The following is an 18,193-nucleotide window of genomic DNA, read 5'->3' as shown; positions in this document are numbered from 1 at the left end:
ATTATATATTATATTATATATTAAACCTCATTTTTGGGTTGTCATTTCATATTTTTCAGTAAAATATTTAACTATTTGTTTGAAGATTCAGCTATTTTGTTGGAATTTTACTTATTTTGTTTACTTATTTTGTTAAAAATGTGTTTTTGATTTGAACTAAAAATCTATTTTTGGATAAAATATCAACTATTATTGATATTTTGATTAAAAAATAATCTTTTTTGGTTGAAAATCTAATTATTTGAATTTAAAGTTGAACTACTTTGTTCAACTTTCTCTTTTTGATAAAAGAATAATAATTTTACTTGCAAATCCATCTGTTTATTTAAAAATGTAACTATTTTCTTAATAATTCGTCTTTTGGAAAAAACTTAATTTTCTTAGTTGCAAATTCATCTTTTTGCTTGAAATTTATTCGATTTTCCTGAAGATTCCATCCCTTTGTTGAAAATTCATCTTTTTTGGTCGCAAATTACAATTTTTCTCTTCAAATTCATTGTTTTACTATAAAATGTACTTTTTTGATAAAAATGAAACTGTTTTTAAGAAAAATAAAAATCTTTCTTGGGTGAAAAATAAACTATTATCAACTATTATTAACTTTTTTCTTGAAAATTAATCTTTTTTTAATGAAAATTGAACTAATTTATTTGTTTTGTTGAAAATTAGTCTTTTTTAATTTAAGTAAACTATTTTTTATTTAATAGTAAAATCCTTTTTGGTTGGAATATCAACGAGTAACTTTTTTGTTAAAAAACATTATTTTCTAGTTGAAAATTCAACTGCCTCGTTCAAATTATATCGGGTTTTTCTGAGAATTCAATTATTTTTTTGAAAATTCATCCTTTTTTTCAAATTGAACTACATGCTCGAAAGTTTAATTAAGTTAAAAAACCATGTTTTTTGTGAAGGCTCATAATATAATTTGCAAATTCATCTTTGTGTTTAAAATTAAACTGGTAGAAAATTATTTTTTTTATAATTTCAACTTTTTCGGTATCAAATTAGAATCTTTTTTGTTTGAAATATCAGTTTTGCAAATTTTCCCTAAGAACATTATATTAATGTGACCCTAATAATAAAGAAGCATGCAAAATAAATAGTTATTGGAAATTTTTATTTTATATTTAACTGCTTGGTTGAAGGTTGCACTTTTTATTGGAAAATAATTTTTTGTAAGCACATCCATCTTATTCATTGAATATTTAACTGTTCCGTACTTAGAAAATTCATTGTCTTAGGTAAAAAATCAACTTTTGGGTTTGGAAGTCTTTTTTCTAAAAAGGGGAAAAGACTAGTATCTCGGGAATCCATAAATTCAAGGATCAAGAAATCTATTCATCCGCATACAGGAATCGAGGTTGTTGAAACATCAACTTTTTCTCGAATTCATTTAAAGCCCGGATGAGGAATATAAATGAGAGCAAGGACAGGGACAGCAAACTGAACACAAGCAAGGACAGGGATAGAAAAACTAACCCGAGCAAGGACAGGGACGCGTGTCTAGGGATGATCTATCGCCTCTAAGCGGTAAAAGTGCAATTTCTCATTTCTCGACAGCAGCGGCCTATGGACATCTTCAGTTAACTGATCACCAAGACACCCAGCTCGAAAGCTGACATCATCTCCAGTATTACATTTGCCTACGTAAACATTTGAACATACATGAGATGCCAGGATATTCTGCGTACAAATACTCAATATGTTAAAAAAAGGAAAAAAAAGAAACGAAAATGTCTATAACAAAACAGGGAATAATGGACGAATCAATACTCAGACTCGAAAGTTTTAGGAAAGGTTGAGTAATGGGTAATTCTCAGAGTTCGAATTCAGGATAATATACGATCTTATTAGAATACGATTTTATTAGAAAACGATTTTATCAGAATACGATTTTATTAGAATGCGATTTGATTTTCAAGTTTTCAGACACCTTTTTCGTTCAAATATCTCGAAACGATTGATTTCTTCCAGTCAGATTCAGGTAGGCGAATGTTTTGCATATCACGTGTGTAGATGATAATGGTACATTCATGAAAAAAAGGGAATTTAATAATTTAAGTATTACGGAATTTTAGACTCCACCGCCCAAAATGTTCTCAAACTAAATTTTAAATAAATAAATAAAATTATTGCACGTACCATATTGCTAAGCTCTCAAGTAGAAAAATATTTCAATTTCAACAAAATCGTTCAATTTTCAACCAAAAACGGTGAATCCTTAATTTAAAAAGACGAATTTTCAGCAACGGACTTTTTAAGATGAAAAATGGAATGTTTTTGAAAACATTTGACTTTTAATCCGAACAAAATGAATTCTCAACAAAAAAGTTTATTTTCAAGAAAATACTTTTTTCCACCAAATAGTTGTATTTTTAAGCAAAAGAGAGGACATTTTAACAACAAAGTTAAATTTGCAAGCAAATTGTTTAATTTTCAAACTACCAAGATGAATATTCAAACCAAAAAGTCAATTTATTTTCACCAAATGAGACGAATTTTTAAGAAAAATATGAATTTTAAATTAATGAATACCCATATCAAGATAAAAGAATTTTCCATAATAAAAAACGTTAAACTTAAATCAAATAGTTTAATTTTTTAACCCAAAAGCGAATTTTTTAAAAGACAGTTGAATTTTTTACAAAAAAGATCATTTTCTACCAAACTTCAAACTAAATAGTTTAATCGATCAATCCAATCAATTGCAACAGTCAAAAGAGAGAAATTGCAACAAAATAGATGAATTTTTAAGCAGACATTTGAATTTTTCAAAAAAAGAACGAATTCTCACTAAAAAAAATTTCAACAAAATCTTTAAATTTTCAAAACAAAGAAAAAAATTTCAATTAAAAATGATAAATTTTCAACAAAACAGAAAAATTACATTTTTGAGTGAAAAATTAATTTAGAAATTTAAAAAGCGTATTTTCAACCTAATAGTTAAATTTATAACCAAAGAGATAAACATAAACCGAAACAATAAATTTTTAACAAAGTTATTAAAATTTCACACAGGCAGTTGTATTAAAAATTTAGAAAAAATCAATTTTTAACCAAAAATGGAAAACTTTCCTCTTTAAGTTAAAAATGATTTTTTTAACGACAAACAAAAAGTGGTTTTTAAGTAAAAGGATTGATTTTTCAAGCCGAAAAAGCGAACTTGTTAAAATAAAGTTATTTATTTATTTTTATTCGAAGAGGTTAAATTTTTAAGAAAAATTCAATTTTCAACCAAAAACGATGAATCTTCAATACATAAAGGCGAATCTTCTATCCAAAAAGACAAATGTTGTAACAAAAAAGTTAAATTTTTTTCCAAGAAAAGATAACTTTTGAACAAGCTAATTGAATTTTCAAACAAATGATCGAATTTTCAAATAAAAAAAATTAAATCACAATCAAATCGAGTTACATTTTAAACTAATCAGTTGAATTTTCAAGCTAAAAGAACGAAGTTTTAAAAATACAGTGAAATTAATAGACTGCTAAGTTGAATTTCTAACAAATGGATAGTTTTCAACCAACACATAAAATAGTTGATTTTTGATGAAAAATACCATTTTTATCAAAGAAATATGAATTTTCAACCAAACTGTTGAGCCAATCAATTTATTTGATTGTAGAAATCAAAAGAGACGAACTTTTAAGAAATTTGACAAAGTTTTGACCAAATAGTTGCATTTTTAAGAAAAAGGACGAATTTTCAATATAAAAAATTAATTTTTAACAAACTAGGTAATTTTTTTTAACAAAGGGATAAATTATCAATTAAGAAGTTCATTCTTAATCAAACAGTTGCAATTTTAGTGAAGAGAGAAAATTTCGTTTAGAAAAATGTTTTTCTACCAATAATACAGAATTTTCAACTAATAAAGATCAATTTTTGACCAAAAATAGAAAAATTACATTTTCAGTTAAAAAATTAATTTAAATTTTAAAACACGGATTTTCAACATAATAGTTAAATTTTCAACCAAAGAGATGGACATTCAACCACAAACAATAATTTATAATCAAGTAATTTAACTTTTACATAAGTAGTTGAATTTTTGATTTGAAAAAAAAAGTATTTTGAACCAAAATTGGAAAACTTGCCTCTTCAACTTAAAAATTAAGTTTTTAATGAACAAAAAATAAGGATTTAACTAAAAGGATGAATCTTGAATACAAAAAAAACTTCAGCCTAATAGTTGACTTTTTAGGCCAAAAAGAGGCGTTTTTAACAAAAAAGTACATTTTTAACGTCGAAAGATGAAGGTTTGATTTTAGTGTGTGTGTGTTTGTGTGTGCATGTGAATAATCAAATGAGAAGCCATTTTCAACAAATAGATCGTTTCCAATCAAGAAACATAAGTTTTTAAACAAAAAGTTGAATTTTCATCCCAAAAAGACGAATTTTTAACAAGCCAGTTTTGGTTTCATAAAATAGTAAAATTTTTAACCAAAAAAGATAAACTTCCAACAAAATAGTCGAATTTTTTTACAAAAAAAAAAATGAAATTTCATTCAAATGTAGTTGTATTGAGGAGGGAGAACAGAGAAAAGAGTATAAGTACTGAGATTCAATTTAAATTTAATCGATCCTAAACAATTTTCGACTTAAAAATGTCCAAAAGTGAAATTTTCCAACATTTAAAAATTTAAACTTTGATTTCGGATTCACAAAATTAGAAATTATTCAATTTTTAAAAATGAAGTTTAGTAAAAAAAAACTGGGGCCTCGATGACATAATTGGTTAGCGGATAACGGTATGTATAGTGACGATCCCGGTTCAAATCCTGGCTGAGAAAAATTTTTTCTTGAGGTTAAAAAATTATTTGTCCTAAGTAATCGTTTAAAATCAAAATTCCTCTTAATTTAAAATTGGAAAATGTCGAAAAGAGTCGAGAAAGTCGCACTATCCTTGTCCTGCACTAATAACTGAGGAAAGGCACGAGGGATTGAAAACAAAGGAGCGTTAAATTATCTCGTGTCCTTAATTGAAGGTAATTTCAGGATAATATTTACAACCACTGGTATCCATTATATTCAGAATTAATAGTCAAACACAAGGAGCATGCCTTGACTTTTGACCGCGGCCACTATACCTCTCATCTCTCTGATTCTGGTCAAACAGAATTCACCAGTGTCGCTATTCTACCTACTACAAAAGCCCGAAGCCAGTAAATGCAAAATTACATTTTCCCCTTTCCTCTTTTTTGCTTAAATACGAACTAAATTAATAGAAGCCACCAAGAAAGTCCTACTATTGTAGGTTGAAAGTAAACTTTTTTTTTTGAGACAATTTGACTACTTCGTTGAAAATTTAATTATTTTCTTGAAAATGAACCTTTTTTGGTTAATAAATTTAACTAGTTCATGAAAAAATCACCTTTTTGGATAGAAAAATCATCCTTTTCGATTGAAAACTTCGCCTTTATAGTACAAAAGTTTTATTTTCAAATGAAACTTCTTTCGGGTGGAAGTGAATTGAAAAAAACTACTGAATATACAAACGGATGTCTGTATCTTTCTTTTACTAGTATATTTTTCATATCTTCTCTGTAATTGCGTCTCCTTTTTATGCGGCCATTCGCAGTAGCTCTAACGACTTCTTTTCAACATCCCCACTACCGCCACGTTAAGCAAAGTATGTGTGTTATTCTACCCCCCCCCCCCATCTTAACTCTTTTACAAAGAGATATCCACACTATTCCATCACTATTCATGCTTATTTGCACTCATGCGTGTTCAAAATGTATCAGTGTACTATATATGATGACAAGCATACGAAAAGTTCCACTTCTATTGTGTGGCACCACTACTACATTCATTTTTTTCTTCATTTGTCCTTCTTAGTTGAAAATTAACCTTTTTTAGAAACTCTGCTTCCTACAAAATTCATCTTTTTAAGATGGAAGTTTAATTGTTTTGTTAAAAATTCATCTATTTTTGTTGAAAACGATCAATTTGTTGAAAAGCATTCAACTTTCCAGGCTAATGAATAAATGAATCTGTTATTCTGGGGGATTTAATTATTTTCGGTTTTTTTATTCGCTTTAACTGCCTTTTATCTAATTTAAATCTGTTTTAGTTAAAATGTCAATTATATAATGCTTCGTTGAAATTCATCTTTTTTGCTTGAAAAATTATTGCTTAAGTTTAAAATTAAATTAAATTTTTTTCAAATCAATTTTTTTGTTGAATAATCTTCTTTTTGGTTTAAAAGATCAACCATTTGGTTGAAAATTAACTTTTTTGTCGAAACATCAAATATTTGATAGATAATTCGTATTTCTCGATTAAAAATTCAACAATTGTAACAAAAATTCATCAATATTATTATTGACTAGAAAACCCAGCAAATGCAAAATTTAATTTTGCGCTCTAATCTCCATTTTCACTAAAAGAGTCTTCATTTTTTGGAGCATTTGCATTACTTTCACTCTCGCTTCGGGATTTAATCTCGGAAAAGAATTCAACTGACGGATTATTTTTCAAAGGTGAGGCTTCCCTTTGATGGCAGACTTTTTCCATTTCATTTTAAAACGTTTAAAAACCTTCATGGAATTGGCAAGTTTCACCAAATTACTCATTTTTGGTTCATTATTATCTCAGAAATCAAAAATACTTTTTTAACATTGTAAAGATTCTGCATAATTATATATAAGTATGTAAAAACTAAATAAAAAATGTGCAAGAAAAATTAGAATAATATTTTAAATAAATTATTATTAAAAACTGTATGCAACATCAAATTTTCAGCACTTTCCCGTACAGTCTAAAAATTTCAGAGAAAGTAGAAAATAAATCTAAAATCGTAGAAAAGATTAAAATATTTCTTTTAATCTAATGATTTTTTACTAAAGATAACGATTTTTTGTGTAAATTTCTAACATAATTTAAAATTGTTAAAAGTTGTCACTTTTCTTTGAAATAAATTTTTCTTACATGAAAAATATCAGTTTCTAGAACAAACACTAAAATTATCAATAATTGTTTAAAAATTCTAAATCTTCTTTAAATTTAAATAATTTTTTTTGAAATACCAATTTTCGATATAAATCATCAAAGTCACCCAACATATTTTTTGAAATCTAATTATTTGTTAATAGAAATGTCAATAATTTTCGATGAGAAACAAAAATTTAAGATAAATAAGAATTTCGACGTCCATTAAAATCTAATGAATTTTTACTAAAAATGTAGATTTTTGTGTAAAGCACCAACATAACCAAAAAATGTTAATAGATTCTAAATTTTGTTAAAATTGAAAAAAGATTTCTTTAAAAATACAAATTTTCGATGTAAAACGCCACGTAACCTTAAAATCTTAAAAAAATTGTGAATCTTCTTTGGAATCCTATATTTTTCAATAAAAATGACAATCTTCGAACAGACACACTGACAGGATGCGAAATTGTCAAAGATTGTAAATTTAATTACTTTAAACAAAAATTATTGGCTTTAATTCTAATGATTTTTGTTTAAAATTTTTAAAAAGTACAGGGGAAACACATTAACATAACCTAAAGTTATCAAAAACTTGTAAATATTTTTTAAAATTTAATTATTTTTTATTTAAAATACTAATAATTTCCAAACAAAATCACTTATTTAACAGAAAATAATTATGATTATGATGATGATAATGATTATGGAGAAAATTCAAAAAGAAAATTTCATATATGTCGAACCAAAATTTAACCAAACATTGAAATTTCAAACATTTTATTTTTATTTTAAATTCAATTTATTGTGAATGAAAAATAGTGTAAATCATAAAAAAAGAAAACATTTTTAGCCAGTTGCAGTTTTAACCAAAGTAGATTAAATATTTTTTAAAAGAGACCATTCAAAGTTTAAAAATACTTTTCATCTCTTAAAAATTTCTACAATTCCTACACATAACTTAAACTGATTCGAATTATTTTCAAAATTCTTTAAAGTCTTGCGAATTAATTTTTGACAATAATTATGGAAATATTTTGTAATGTTTTAATATATTTAAAAAATATTTTTTATTAAATAATTCTTCAAAATAAAGAATTAATTTAAATTTTACCAGGAAACTTGATATATTTTGTATATATCTTGAAAATTTCCAAATTTTTGAAAAACTTCAACATTTTATTTGTAAAGTTTTCAAAACCTACATTTTTCAGTTTTTCTCAATATTTCACATTTTTTATTATTTTTTTAATTTATTAAAAACTTGTGAATGATTTTTAAAATGATTCGATTTTTTCTGAAGATTTTGAAAAAAATATGCAAAATTAAAAAAATAACTTAAAATCTTCTATATTCTGGTTTGAAAAATTAGGAATTACTTTAGGATGTTCTTAAATCTTTTAAAATATTAGATCAAGATTAATTTTCTTGAATAAAAAATTATTTAAAATTTTCCCAAAAATCTTCAGAAAATTTTGTATTCTGTTGAAACAGTGCAACAATCTTAGAAAGCTTCTAAATATTTTTGAAGTTTTAAAAAATCTAAATTTTGTTTTAAATTTGTTAAAATATTCTACAAATTGAAATTATTTTTGTATCTTGTAAAAACTTTGAATATCTCTTCAGCTTATGTTTTTCAAGTTTCTAAACTTGCAAAATTGAACAATTTTGCTCTAAAATGTTCTAAATTCTTTTGCAGAATTTTAGGAAATCATTATAATGTTTTAAAATATTAATTAAGTTCTCAAATTAAAGAAACAATTTCAATTTTCCCTGAAATCCTAAAAGAATATTTTATTATCTTAAAACCTTTCATAATCCTTAAAGCTCTTGAAATTTCTTTAAAATATTTTCGAATTTCACATTATTTCTGAATCTAAAAAGAAGTTCAATATATTTAAAAACGCATTAAAGAATTGTGTTTATTTTCTTCGTAAAAATCGCGTTTTAGAATTTTCTTATCAACTTTTTTTCAAAGTTCGATAGTAATAAAAGTGAGTTTGTAGCGCACATTTCATCAGTAAGCCAATTTTCTGTAACTTTACCACCTGACATATCTATCAGTTGGCGACACGTTTTAACACGGAAATTGCGCAGGCAAGCGCAAAAGTGATCGTAAACGAAGACAATAGCCACAAGGGATACTTCAGTTCAACGACCAATAAAATTTCAAGGAAGAAGTTAAGAAGCCAATGAGAGTTCAAGTACAAGTAAATCCGATTGACTTACAATCAATTTTTCTTGTAAAATTCTCGGATAAAGTTTATAAGATGTGCAAATAAAAAAGTTTGTAAATAAGGGATTCTGATTAAGGTTCTGCATTATTCAAAAATGAGCTTTTTCTCAGATTTCCAGAAATGTATGCACATTTTTCACACTTTTCAAGAAACCTTTACTGATTTTCAAATATACATATACGTGCGAAACTTTGAAGAAACTTGTCCCTGGATAAAAAGAAATAAAAAGAACCAGGTATGCGCGAAGTATCAAAGAAACGTATCACTCTGAGTCGTAAATATGTGTCTGTGTTTCAAAATACATATCCTGAAACTTTTGGTATGAAAAAAAAGTACGCGAAAAAAAAGGATTTCTTAAGCAATTTTTAAGAGCTTAAAAAATCAGGATTTAAAAACATTCTTACAAATCCTAAGTAATATGCTCTTTGAGTAAGCCAGCTATTTTTCTCAGTTTTATTTCAAATTGAAGTCTTCGTACCTGGTTACAAAGTATAAAGCTCTAGGAAGACTTGAATATCGATCAATCTGCATAAAGTCGATTTCAAATTTCAAAGTGACAACAAAACTAAAAAAAAATTTCATGTAACCGAGACTCGAACCCATGGTCTTAATATCAGTATAAATTTTTATTTTAAAAAATGTATTAGAAAATATATTGTTTACAAAATTAACAATTGCATGTTTACTAAATAAAATCTTTCAAATAAAAACATACCAAATAGATCCTATATGTAAGTCTGAATAAAGTGGCGGTAATCGGAATTCGAAAATCTTCTACCTTAAAAATATTCCATTTTTTATTTTTAGTCTTAAATTAAAGAATTTAAAATGCAGTATTGAAGACTGAAGCAATTAAAAACTAAACGCGTTAAAGTTAAAAATGTTTTGTAAAAAAAATGTTATTTTATCAACTGTCAATATAAATCAATTATTTTAGATATAAATTTCTACTTTAAGTATAAAAAAGAAAACAATAATTGATTTGAGAAAACAATTCTAAATCTGTAAAAAATTTAAGAGTTTCCAGACTTTAACGTTCAAAATTAATCTGTTTCAATTCGAAAGTCTTAGTTATTAACAAAATGTAAAAGTCCGATTGAAACTTTATAAACTATTTTTAACTTAAAAATAAGTTCGTAATAATATATTCATAATCAAAGGCTTTTATTAAATTAAAAATATTATTTCAGTATAAAATATTACATTTTTCCCCCATTCAATATTAAATTTTTAAATTAAAAAGCAGAATTATTTAATATTGAGCAACATTTGAATGTTCATTAAAAACGAATTAATTGAAACCAAAAATTGTAGAAAAAAGAAACAATTTAAAACTGAATTGTTTGACGTAGAAAGCCTTGAATTGTTAAAATATCGAAGAGCTTTTAAACTCGGAACGTTACAATTTTAATTGTTCTATTTAAAAAAGTTTAATTTATAAGTGAAATTGTTGAATTTTGATGTATTAATGCCAATTGAACCCTTGTTCTTTATAGAAATAATTGATTAATCTTAAGAGATATTTGAAGGTTTTGGAAATACTAGGAATTATCTTAAATTTTGATTGATTTAAAATAATTTGAAGAAGTTTTTATACCGAAAAAATTCGTCTATTTGTACTGAAATTTCGCTGCAAATAGCCACAGCCTAATTTAAAACAAAATTTAGATTTATACAGTCTTCTAATAAAACATTAAAAAGCTTTTGAAGAATAGTGAAAGGCTTGTAAAAAAAATATGGAAGACTTTAAGGAATTTTTGTAAATTTTGCAGGATTTTATAACAATTGTAGGAAAAATTCGATTCATTTTAAACCAATTTAGAAGTTCTGAAAATAATTTTAATTTAAAAAGATTTTAAAACAACTTCAAGATTTCTCAAGATTTTGAGGCTTTTCAAGGGTATTTAAAATATTTAAAATGAAAATAATTTAACTTCTAATTTAAGGAATGTTTAGTTACCAAAAATTTGACATTTTTCTAGTTTCAATGTTTCTAGCTTAAAATTTCTGTAAATAATATAATTTCGAAAATTTTAAAGTTCATTGATTGATTCTTTAATTTAGAACATTAAAAATAATGTCGTGGACTTATATTTTTTTAATAGAATCTGAATCTTTGAAGCCTATGATTTATGAAATTTAGAAGTTCCAGATTTTGCAGTTTATCTGCATTTCATTTGAAATTTTTCAATCGAAAGTTCGACTTTTTCAATTTTATTGACAGGGAAAAATGTTTGCGACCCGGGAAATGACTGGGAATTTTTTCTTCGATTAAAACAGCCACACTGTGTATGAATCTTTGTTAATTAAACAATTTCAATTAATTTTAATTGATATTATGCATAATTAAATACAGTGAAACCCTACAATAGCCCTTCCTTCTATAGCCCTTCCGAGAAATGATGCCACGCAGCAATTAGGTGCAGCAGAAGCTACGCGGGGTGCTCGAGGTCTGCGATTGTCACTCAGGCGAGCACTCAAGCGAGCACTCAGGCGTGAACAAACAAAAGCGGAGTGGGCTATAATGAGTTAGTTCCCACCCATCTTCAGCCCCAAAATGGGTGCTATAGAAGAATTTCACTGTATTAGTAAATTCAAAAGCTTGCAATTTAAATTTGGAAAGCAAAGAATTTAAAATTGACCTTTTACTGCGGAGATAAAAAATCCAGAACTCTATATAAGTTATTCAAAATGATATAAAATTGATAAGCTGAAAACGATATATTACGCTAAAATTCAAATTGTGTAAAACTGGCTAATTTAAAATTACATTTTATTTAATTTTATTCAAAAGAACTTACTCCCCTATTATTCCTCCATTTTCGCGAAAAAGTACCCTGATACCCCTGGTTTGAGGACGTTTTTGGCTGTGCAAAAGTCTATTTTACACAAACTTTTTTTCTATGATACTAAAGTAATAAAAGCCAGCTAATGTATCCTCCGGACAATTTTGGAAAATTTTACAAAGCACCTTAATGAGGCAATGAATGTCTATTTTGGTGAAATTAGATTAGTTAGGATTTGGAAGGAATTTGTTTGAACAAGTGAGATATAATCAGAATATCCTGTGGTTAATGGTCTGATTGTTTGAAACTCTTCGCGTGCATCATAAAACGCATCGACTTGAAATCTTAGGAATATTACACCAAAACTAATTTTATTCAAGAGAATTTATTCCCCTATTATTCCCCTATTGACATGAAAATCTAGTCTATTTACTTGGCTTTAAGAGAATTTTGATCTGTGAAGTATGTTTCAATAGTTTTCTTCTTTGAAACTTCAGTAATAAAATCAAGCTAGCTCATAATCGGAACAATTGAACAAAAATATTACAAAGTTCCTTTATGAGACAATAAATGACAATTCCAGTGAAATTGGATTAGTTAGGATTTGGTTTGATAAGTGAAATGTAATCACAGCAACCTGTGGCTAATGACCTGATTGCATAAAACTCTTTGCTTGCATCATAAAATGCATCTCCTTGAAATTATAGGAAGAAGTCACCTAAAGTAATTTCATTTAAAATAAATTATTCCCTTATTATTCCCTCATTTTCGTGAAATAGTATCCTGATACCCCTGTTTTGAGGGCATTTTGGGCTGTGCAGAAGTCTGTCTCACTCAAACATTTTCTTCTATGATAGTTCAGTAAGAAAAAAAGCTAATGGTCTGATTATTTGAAAATCTTCACGTGCATCATAACACTCATCGACTTGAAATCTTAGGAATATTACACCTAAACTAATTTTATTTAAAAGAATTTCTTCCCTTATTATTTAATAATAAAAACAAGCAAAAAATGTGAAAATTATTTCTCATGCTGGGGCAACAATAAATATAAAAGAGTAACTTTTATATTTGAACATAAATCATGAAAGTAAAAATTTTCTAGTATTTTTGAAGTTCTTTGTAATTTGTTATCACTATTTAGTTTTGTTCTGGCAAATTATACATTCAATAAAAAATAATAAAAAATACTCCTCACAATCTGTGAATAAACTGCTGCAAAATTCGCCATTTTTGTTGTATTTCAAAACTTTCCGAATAACTTTTATAGCATTGCATTATTGAAATTTTCTACACTAATAGAAAAAGTAATGTGTTTGCACATTTCTAATGCGTTTATGAATAAAATTCATAACATTTTTAGTTGAATTTATTTGATAAGTTATGAATATTTCAATGTTCCGCATTCTCAGTTTCGGACAATTCAATGTGAGTTGCGCAAGTGCGTTTCCATTACTGAGATGGTCACTTTCGCCGTGTTTTTAATTAAATGTCACAGTATTGTGTTAGTGACATATTAAAAATATTGTTTACAAGCTCCACGCTTTCTATTCAATTAATTTTTTTTTTAATTTGTTGAAAGTACTTTATTGAAACCTTCAATAAAAAAAATTAAAAATAAATATAAATTAAAATAAATTAAATTGAATTTAAATTATTTAATAACAAAATTAATTAATTAAATTACTTAAGAAAAATCCAAATTATAACCTCGAATTTTGCCAACTGCTTAGGTAATAATTTAATAGTAACTCATAAATTTAATTTGTCAATAAAAATAAGGAAGTATACATTAAAATCTAATATTAAAAATACTAATAAGATTAATGTTATTAATTAAATTTTTTCAAATACATTAAGTAAATCAACATTCCTGTTAAAAATTTATGTTTTCAAGTTAAAAATATATATTTTTTGAAAAAACTTACCTTTTTGACTTGAAAATTGAACATTTTGGTTGAAATCTTTTTTCATTCTTGATTGAAAATTCCCTTTTGATTAACATTTGAACTATTTTCTTGAAAATTCGTCTTTATGCTTCGGAAATGTATCTTTTTAAGTATCAATTGCATTTTTCCTAAGCAAAAATGCAACTGCGGTTGAAAATTAATCTGTTTAGGTTGAGGCTTCTAGAAGTTTTATTAAAAATTCGTTGCTTTTTTATTAAAATTAATTCAACTGCTTTCAATTTGTAATGAAAATCTTTTTTGGTTGACATATCAAATATTATTATTATTTTTTTAAAATCAGAATTTACTTTTCTTTGCTTAACATAATACTTGAATTTTCTAACAAATTGTTGAATTTTGAAATAAAAAGACTATTCTTTACCAAAAAAGATTAATTATTATCAAAAAATACAAAAGTTGATATTTCAATGAAAAAATGTTTTAATTATAAACTAAAAACAATTGAATTCCTTTAAAAAGTTTTCACCCAAACAGTTCGACTTATAACCAAAAAAGATAACATTTCTACCAAAAGAAATAATTTTCAAACAAATCAGATTTTTCATTGAAAAAAGAAGAATATTTCAACAAAACTGTTCAATGTTCTGCCATAATAATATAATTTTCCAACCCAAAATTATTGAATTCTCAAGCCAAAAACAAGAGTTTTCTACAAAATAGTTATATTTTTAACTCAAAAATATGAATTTTCAACCAAAAAAGTCAATTTACAACCAATGAGTGGGATTTTCAAGTAAAATGATGAATTTTTTACAAAGTGCTACAACCATCAAGCGAGCGGTGGAATTTTTATCAAAAAAAGAAGAGAACTCATATCAAGAAATATAATAGTTGATATTTCAAATAAAAAATATTATGAATTAAAAATTCAAAGGATTTGAATTAATTAAAAAAATATATATCAACAAACAACTACATTTTTGCTCAAGAAAAATGAGATTTATAATTTAAAAGATAATTTTTTCAACCAAAAATATGAATTCTCAGAAAAATAGTTTCAATATTAATCAAAAAAGATTTTCCAATGAGTAAAATTTTCAACCAAAACATAAATTGAAATTGTTTAAATACTTTTCTCAATTTCTGTAATAATTTTAATCAAGATGAATTCTAAATCAAAATTTACAATTAAACAGTTGAATTTTCAAGTATATCGATAATATTAATCTTATGCATATTTATAATATTTAATATTAAATTTTAATGCATACACAATCTAATTTGATTCAAAAATTAAATTTGTGAGTTACTATTGAATTATTTATCTAAGCAGTTAGAAAAATTTAAGGTTAGAATTGAAGGTTGCAATCAAGTATTTTGAACAACTTTTTTTAGAATAAATAATCAATTGAACGACAAGCGTAGTGCTTGTAAACAATATTTTCAATAATAACTAATTTAATTTAATAATGCATTGTTATTTTTTAAAGAAAATTGTTAATATATTGATATTAATTTCATTTAAAAATAAAGAAAAATAAAGTCCTTATGATTAATTACAATTTATTCTTGCTTTTAAAGATATTCTATAATTGTAAGTAAGTTGTACCCTTTTTTTTAATAATGTATATTCTGTTCTCATTGATCAAATAATGTATTAGCCGTTTATTATAACGGTTTTTGTACCAAACATTTCAATTCACTATTTTAAACCCTTAACTGGCACTGTTAATACCAATATACGTATCTGGCACACTGGGTATTAAAGACCCCTACGCGTTCTACTGAGTTTTGCGTATCCGGTATCTAATATTTTCGCACACAAACATTATCTAATGTAGATTAGAGTATGTTTTTCAAATTGAAATCGGTTTTATAGCTATTGAATTAAATTAAAATAATGAAAAATTTTTTGAAAAAAACCGCAGAAAAAATCGGCTTTATACTTAAAAAATCATAAGGGGCGTAATTTTTAATATTTTCAGCTAAAAATGTATAGGTACATGCTTGAGATACTATACTTTAAGAAAAAGATTACTGTGATAGTGATGCTTTCAAAAAAGGTATTTATTTTGCAAAATGAAACCTCGATTTTTTGGTAAAATTAAACATCATATTTTTCAATATTCAAATTAATTTATTTTAATTTAAATGCAAACAAAATAGCTACAAATGAAAGAAAACAGTAAAAATGAACATCAATAAAAGTTTTTTTATCTAGCAATTGCAATCTTGGCCTGAACAGTCGCTGCAGCTATCTGTGCGATGCTTATGGCACATTGGGCGCCTGCATGAGCAGTAGGCGAATGAAGGCTTTCTGCCTAAAAAAAAAACAAAAAAGTATGGAATAACAATTTAAAAAATATATATTTCACTACAGATGGTAAACTTACGTTGGAAATTATTCAAAAATCACAAAAATAACCAGCAAATTTTTTTGAAAAATCACATTTTTGCACTGATGGCTTACGGGGTCATAAAGACCCTCTCCAATTTTGGAGTCTACTTTGAGCTACTTCCCAACGGACGCTGACACCTGTCGTTCTGTGCGCACCTATTGTATCTTTAGTTAGTGATGTCAAATACTGATAAATGTTTCTATAAGGTCCATTCTATTGAATTTAGTACTCTTATTTTCAGCTGAAAAATTTGTGCCACCCACAGTGCCAGTTAAGGGTTAAAATTGTGTTTGTGTTGGTTTGCTTTTCGTAACTGTCCCAGTAATGGTCGGTTTACCTTAATTCATGTTCGGAACCATTTTTTTAAAATCTCACAAAATACCTTGATAAGATAAAGAATGACAATTGTGGTCAAATTGGATTAGTTAGGATTTGGTTGGGATTTGGTTGAACAAGTGAGATATAATCACAACATCCTGTGGCTAATGGCCTAATTGCGTGAAACTCTTCGCATGCATCATAAAATGCATCCTTCTCTGTTGCATCCTCTGTCTCTTTTGCTCCTTTTATCTTCCTCTGGTTTTCTGCATCTTTCTCTTTTTCTTCTCCCTCTTTCTCTCTCTCTCTCGCTCTCTCTCAGTTGAGGGGCAACTATCCTTCTGCAGTCCCGGCGGTCACGAGTTCATATCCCGAAGTGGTGCTATAAGTATCTCGTATCTCCTGAACGTATCTGGCTGTTTAGCGAACGTGCTTAGATACCCATCTTGCTTAGTGCAAACTGCAAACCCCCAACTGGATTCAAGGAAATCCAGTAGTCTTTTTCGTCTTACTTCCGGTTTGCCCCTTCGCATTGAATATTAATGAAAGCATATTTAAATATTGAACTTGTATCCAGATTCCAGGCTCGCAGGATGCTGGAGATCCTATTTTACACTCAACACCCTGTTGACTTTTCATCTTACGAATTCGCTTTAAAAGTGCTTCTTTATCTTGAATTAGTGATGAGATCAGGTAAAGGATTTTGGGTATTACCTGGAAATCGTGAAAAGTCAGAGAGTTTTGTTGATCAAGAAAGCCAGGGATTTAAAAAAAAATCTGAGAGCCCGCCCCCCTCTCCTGTAACAAACCGTAACAACATATTTTACCCCCCCCCCCCTCCCACTTAATTATAAGTAATTTTTAGTTTCCAGTAATTGTTTGCTAGTTATTCCTAATAGAATTAGACAGGTTGTCCAAGAAGCTCATTTTCAAGAATCTCCGATTTTTCCTTGACTAATTTTTAATTTTTCTTGATCATTAATATTCAAACACTAGGATTTTAATCTTGTAATACATTTGACATAAAATCTTCTATAAACGGAATAAAACAGTATTTCAAATACAAGTTTAAAACTGATTAATTTATTTTAAACAAAAAATGTGTTTTCTACTATTAAAGATAGCTTCTTAAACAACATACTTGATAAATTGTTAACAAAAAAGTTTAATAGTTTATATTTCAATAAAAAAATTAAATATATAAAAAAAAACATGTTTAAAACCAAAAAGACGAAAATTTCAAAACCAAGAAAATTATATTTTTTTTCAGAAAAGAAGAATTTTGAGCTAAAAAAGATCAATCTTAAAAATATGAACAAATTAGATTTTCAGTTAAAAAATTAATTTTAAACCAAAAAAGGTTTTGCCGCTAAACAACTAATGCAACAAGTCTCTCACAACAACAAAATTACTTCTTAACAAAGTCATTCAACAAAATCTTTTAAACAAAATAGATGAATACTCAAGAAAAGAAGAATAATTTTTAACCAAAATGTTGCATTTTCATATAACAAATTAAATTTATACTAAAACAGAAGAATTTTTAAATAAAAATAATAAATTTTTACATCGAAAAATAGTTGAATTTTCGGTTTAAAAAGATTGCAAT

The 18,193-nt window shown here is 26.4% G+C and overlaps 1 protein-coding gene across 3 annotated transcripts in view; it reads right to left on the bottom strand.

Moving 5' to 3' along the window:
* LOC117176863 (cysteine-rich motor neuron 1 protein-like) overlaps positions 1–18,193 on the bottom strand; it is an 805,857-nt gene that overhangs the window by 711,052 nt on the left and 76,612 nt on the right. The window lies entirely within an intron of this gene.

Source organism: Belonocnema kinseyi, chromosome 7, assembly GCF_010883055.1.
Source record: "Belonocnema kinseyi isolate 2016_QV_RU_SX_M_011 chromosome 7, B_treatae_v1, whole genome shotgun sequence".
NCBI classification, from domain to species: domain Eukaryota; kingdom Metazoa; phylum Arthropoda; class Insecta; order Hymenoptera; family Cynipidae; genus Belonocnema; species Belonocnema kinseyi.
The sequence above is the reverse complement of the archived record's forward strand: the minus strand, read 5'-3'. Positions and strand labels throughout refer to the sequence as shown.